The sequence below is a fragment of the Mercenaria mercenaria genome, chromosome 3 (assembly GCF_021730395.1).
Source record: "Mercenaria mercenaria strain notata chromosome 3, MADL_Memer_1, whole genome shotgun sequence".
NCBI lineage: Eukaryota > Metazoa > Mollusca > Bivalvia > Venerida > Veneridae > Mercenaria > Mercenaria mercenaria.
In genome coordinates, this window is record NC_069363.1 from 51839173 (window position 1) to 51844970 (window position 5798).

Genomic DNA, 5798 nt, shown 5'->3' on the forward strand with positions numbered 1-5798 from the left:
CCGTTTTACTGTAGTAATCTCCCTTATGCTCTGTGAGGCCCTGGCTGATATTTATAGCTCTTTGTTTTAAGCTTATACATGTTATAGAGTGAGGCTGTCTTTCAGTTTGTGTTACCTGTAATTTTTGTCATCAAACCGATTCCAGTTCATTTTGGAAAGGGACAATTTAATTTATCACATCCGCAAGTTCTTTTTTTTAAAAGTTGCCCTTGAAATAAAAACCAAATCTGTTGATAGGGGCTAACCATATTGCATGGAGTCTGCATTTTTTAAAATATGCTAAGCTGTAGATCTAACAAAATAGTGTTCCACGATTTTGATCTATGTTCAATTTGTTTAAAAAATGCTTAAATATACGATATTCATGCACATACTCCTTGTAAGTTTAATAGCATAACACATGTTCCCGCTTCTCTCGCACGTCAACATTCGATGCCATTCTTGTGATATTAGTTTTAGTTTATTTCATTCTACTCTCAGTTTGTACATATATACAAAAACATGAGACAAATACGTTTATATAACTAAGACATATGCATAATCACGCACTCAAATGAGGACAACAATAAGAACTATATACTTTGTCAAAAATAAGGCTACACCGAGTATGGGATATACAGAATTTAATCATTATATATAATATGATCACTATATTAAACATTTTTGATGCTGTGGTCTTTATATATTATATTATATGTTATGATATTGAAAGCTGGAAAAAAACATACTCCACTCACAAATCATAACTACATTTAAAAAAGTTCTATAGAGTCTACATGTATTAGGTAAAAATTCAGGCAAGCCTTGAAAAACTCCAAAAACTTTCTGATCATTATTCAGGTGTATTAACGTTCCTGTGCGAATGAGAGTTTAAAGCATTTTAAATATTTTTAGCTCGGTTGCATGTAGCTATGGAGTGAAGAGAGCAAAACGGCCACGTTAAACTGTTAAACTTCTCATTATATATAATAAGATATATATCAGGCAAAATAATATATAAGTAGGCCACCAAATGTTCAAGCTAGCCTTCTGCAAACCTGAAATACTGGATCTGACCCTGCTTACAGTCGTGACTTATAATATGCTCCAAGTGTAGGCTGCATTCAATTATTTCTCCGGAATATTTATGATTAAGTTACCTTGAATTTTTATGAGCTGACTGTGAAGATATTAATGTAAATATTTTTGTAATTTTTATTAACTTGTCAGCATGGGTAAGTAACTGTGATTTACATTCAATATGCCTTCCCAAATGAGAGCTATATAAAACATTTACCAAAAATTATGTATTAACGGATTTGTATATCTATTACCGGATCTCTAGACTCCCGATCTAACAAAAAAGGTCTTTTAGACATTATAAATGGAAGCAAAACGAAACATCAACAGAGGGATCGTACATATGCAACAATGTGTTCTAATCGCGACTGCTGATATTAAAGCCTTATTTGAAAAAACCCTTAATCTTTTATCTTTGATCACTATTATCTGTAAATTTACGTACATCTCTGAGATTAAGCGGGGCCATTAAGGTAAAGTTTTCTTACCTGATATGGGTTCTTGACAAAAAAATCCCCGCGCAACTTATTTCCAGTCCAGTCCACTACATATGTATTTTTTTAACCTCCGGAGCATCCAGTCTAAGCCCATACCGCTGGAAACAGTACCAGTATAAGTAAATTAGTCGTAACTGGGAATCGGACCCAGGTCGCTGGTGTTGTAGTCCAACAAGCTTGATAACCATTGCGCCACTGACCCTCTGCTTAACACTGTCAGAATGCATGTGTCGAAAAATATCGACATGTACATCAACAATGTTGTCTATAATAACTGTAATGTGTGTGTGTTTTTTTGTTGTTTTTTTTTTGTTTGTTTTGTTTTGTTTTGTTTTATTTGTTTTTTTTATCAGACATGGCATGATCAGTCAGTGTTCATGTGGGATTACCGCTTTTGATTTTAAGTTAACCACTGTTAAATCAACAGCAGTTTTTCACCATTCTTGCTTTTTGAACAGCCCCCTATTGGTGTTCACTGGAAGAGACTAATGGTTTACCCCCGACCGTCCGTCAGTCAGTTCGTTAATTAGTCACACAAACTAGGATCCTGCGATAACTTCAAAAATAAAAGATTTTTTATGACACTTTGTACATATATAGGTGACAATATGGAGAATCAGCACGTCGTTTTATTTGTTGTTATGACAACAAATGCGGTTGATATGCCAACAAATCAGTGTCCAAAATATGACAGAAAAGTGGATTCTGCGATAGCATTTAAAAGACAAAAAATCTTGAAATTTGGAATGTAGAAGACAATGTTGAGAATATGCAAACTATTCTATTTTCTCCGTGTGTCCATCCGTTTGTCCGTCTGTCTGTCCTTCCGTCAGCCTAAAATGGTGAATTTTGCCATTCGTTAAATAGTACAAGGTTCTTTTCATGAAACGGTATACATGGATGGGCATATGGAGAATATGCACATTCTTTTACATTGGCAATATTCCAAAATCTGAGAAAAAAGTACATCAAGCGATAATTTAAAACGTCCAAGAAATGTTTCCATGAAACCGGACTTGTAGATGCGAGGTTTATTTGGAGAATGTGCCGATGATGCAGTTTCTTCTATTAAATTTCAATATAAAAATGTAGTTCTTATGGTAAAAAATATGAAAAATGTTCCTTCAGGTAGGGGACTTTTATTGCTGGGCAAAAGTCTTGTTTCGTGTTATTTTGCAAAGATGTATGTTCTAAAAATGTAAATAAATCAATCCTTATGTTATGCAGTCAGTTCCAGTTTCACTTAGATTAAAACCACACACGTTAACCGGTTGCGAGCAAATCATTTAGTTGCGGGAAAAACAGTTCTCCGGTATTCTTCCCGGAATCTGCAATGGGGTGTTATATTTGGTGCAAAATGTGCTTCTATAAAAACACGAACGAAGAACATGTAATGTGTTTCCCGTTTTAAACTAACGTATATTTAGTAAGTAATGGAGTGATTTTGTTGAAAAAAAGACGGAAAACGAACATTTAACGCTGTTAGATATTTAATTCACTTGTCAATTTACGGACTGTCGTACTAACGTCATCTTTAAAGATACTGTTTGCTCTGAATATTGTCCAAGTTTTAACCGTCAAAACGCAATATTCAACGAGTGATAGGCATTCAAACATGACTTGACTGGCGGCATTGCAAAGTTTTAAATTATTTGTGTGGCAAGGAAGAGCAGTTTGAAATAAATGGTCTAAGCAGTGATATAAAGCTCGTTAGCATTTTACACCAGCTTTAATTAACACACATATAATTAAACATACAACCGCCCTACAATGCGATGTACCGTCAACACGTCTTTTTTGTAGGTTTTCTTATGCTATGCAAAGTTAGTTTTTACATTATTTGCGACGTTTCTTTCAGGAACACAATGCATAATTATGTACCTGTGCTACTACGCCAATACAACATCTGAAATATATCGGCAGTTAATTTAGCACCTCTGTGGCAAATTTAAAGTACAACCAACTTGAGCTTGACTGTAATACAGGAAAACCAGGACATCGAACAAAAATGTTTGAATCTGTTAAACCCGTGCACATACTTTATCTTTGGCTGAAAATAATCATTTACACGTATCATTACTTGAAGAAAATAACCAGTGTTCCTGGAATCTGCACCAGTTCAAACCTACCCTCCGCAAAACATGCCAACTTCCCCACATGAATCAGAGGCTGAGAACGAATAATTTATGACACAGTGTCTTAAGGGGAACATACGTCTCGACTGAGGATTGAACTCACGACCCCACGATACGCGATCCATAGTTCTGTGCTCTTGGAAACCATATGCTATTTGTTGTTCCTTGACAAAATCTGAGATATAAACACGGGTTCGGTTAAGCCGTTTACGAGAAGAAGCTGATTTTTTATTTTCAGCTCTGACAGTCCCTAAAGGGGGTTAAGAGGAACCATTTGAATAGAGTCGATAGAGAATCATGCAAGGGCTCTATATACCATGTTTGTGGTAGATCCATTAAGTGGCCCATTAGAGGAACTCGATGAATTTTCTATATTTTAGTTCAAATGTCAAGCAGGACAATTTGAACAAACTTGGAAAGGTCAAGGTAAGGATGCTCTAGACCAACTTTGTTTAAATCCCACCAATCAGTTCATGAGACATTGTTCAAAGGGATAGTTTAGCCCAGACTGCTCCTTAAAAGGTCAAGCTGAAAGTTTTGAATAAAGTTTGAGAAAGGATTCTACAGACTAAATTTGGTGAAGATCCATAGAGTTGTTCCTGAGAAAACATTTAAAGGTTGTTTTTCTATTTTCATGTCTAAGCCCACCCCCACCCCCACACCCACCCCACCCTACCCCTGTAAGCGGGAAAGTGGAATCACTTAAGTAAACTTGAGAGATGACCATTCAAGGGTGCTGCAATGCCCATCATGTGATTCATGATAGGAAGTTGTTTTAAGGGTTTTCTTTATTGAGCTCTGGTAGCCCTTAAAAGGGATCAAGCATAACTATGTAAGCAAATGGAAAGAAGATCTTACAATGATGTAACAGACCAAGTTTGGTGAAGATCCATCGTCCTGTTCATGAGAAGTAGTTTAAATTTTTTTTTCTTTCCGTTTTTAGCTCTGGTGGCCCATTACAACGGGCCAAGCAGAACCGTCACAGTAAATTTGGGAGATGTCTACATAAGGTAAGTTTGGTGAAGAACTATCATCTGATTTATTAGAATAAGTGGTTTAAAGCTTTTTTTTTTCTACTGGTAGCTCCGATGGGTTTTAACGGAATAAAACTAGGAGAAGACTATCCCTTAATTGAAGCTACAGACCAAGTTTGGTAAAGATACATGAAGTGGTTCATAAGGTGTTTTGTTTTATTTTAAGCCATGTCGGCCCCTGAAAGCGGCCAAATGGAACCATTTGAACAGACTTGAAAAAGGTCCGTACAATGAAGCTACAGACAAGGACTGGCATTTGTCACTATTACATAGAATAAAAGAAAAATTACAAAGTTGAAATTTTTTGACAAATTCGTTATTATCAGTTTAGTGGCTAGTCTAATGATTACAGGTCACAAGGTCTCTGGCGTCCTCCATAAAATGGGTCAAGCGGAACTGTTTGATTAAGGACTATTACAAAGATGCTACACACCAATTTGATAAAGATCCATCATCTGGTTCATAAGAAATCGTTTAAATGTTTTTCTACATTTAATTCTGGCGGCCCCTAAAAGGAGCCAATTAGTGAACCATTTCAACAAAGAGTACTCTATAAGGATGTTAAAGACCAATGTTGGTAATATCCATTATCTGGTTCTTGAGAGTCGTTTTAAATTAAAGGTTTTTTTCTCTACATTTAGCTGTTGCAGCCCCCACATCAGTCAAGCGGGACCAAGGAAGGTGAAGATTTATCATGCAGTTCATTACAATAAGCTGCTTACAGGTTTTCCTATTTTTAGCTCTGGTTAGTCGCTAAATGGTATCAAGCAGGGCCAGTATGAACAAAGTTGAGAGAAGACATAACAAGGATGCTACAAATGAAGTTTAGTGTATATCTATCATCTAATTCATCAGAAGAAGTCGATGATAAAGTTTTTTCTTATATATCTAGCACTGATGGAATTTCTTCCATACCGAAGAATATTCCTCCGACCAATAATCGATAACGGTCATATTTTCTATATAGAAATAAGAAGGGCATGTACACATTTTACTTAATAACAAAATTACTAAAAATAAGAAACCTTAGTTGCAAAAATATTACCAAAGTTCAACATTTGATTCATCACACG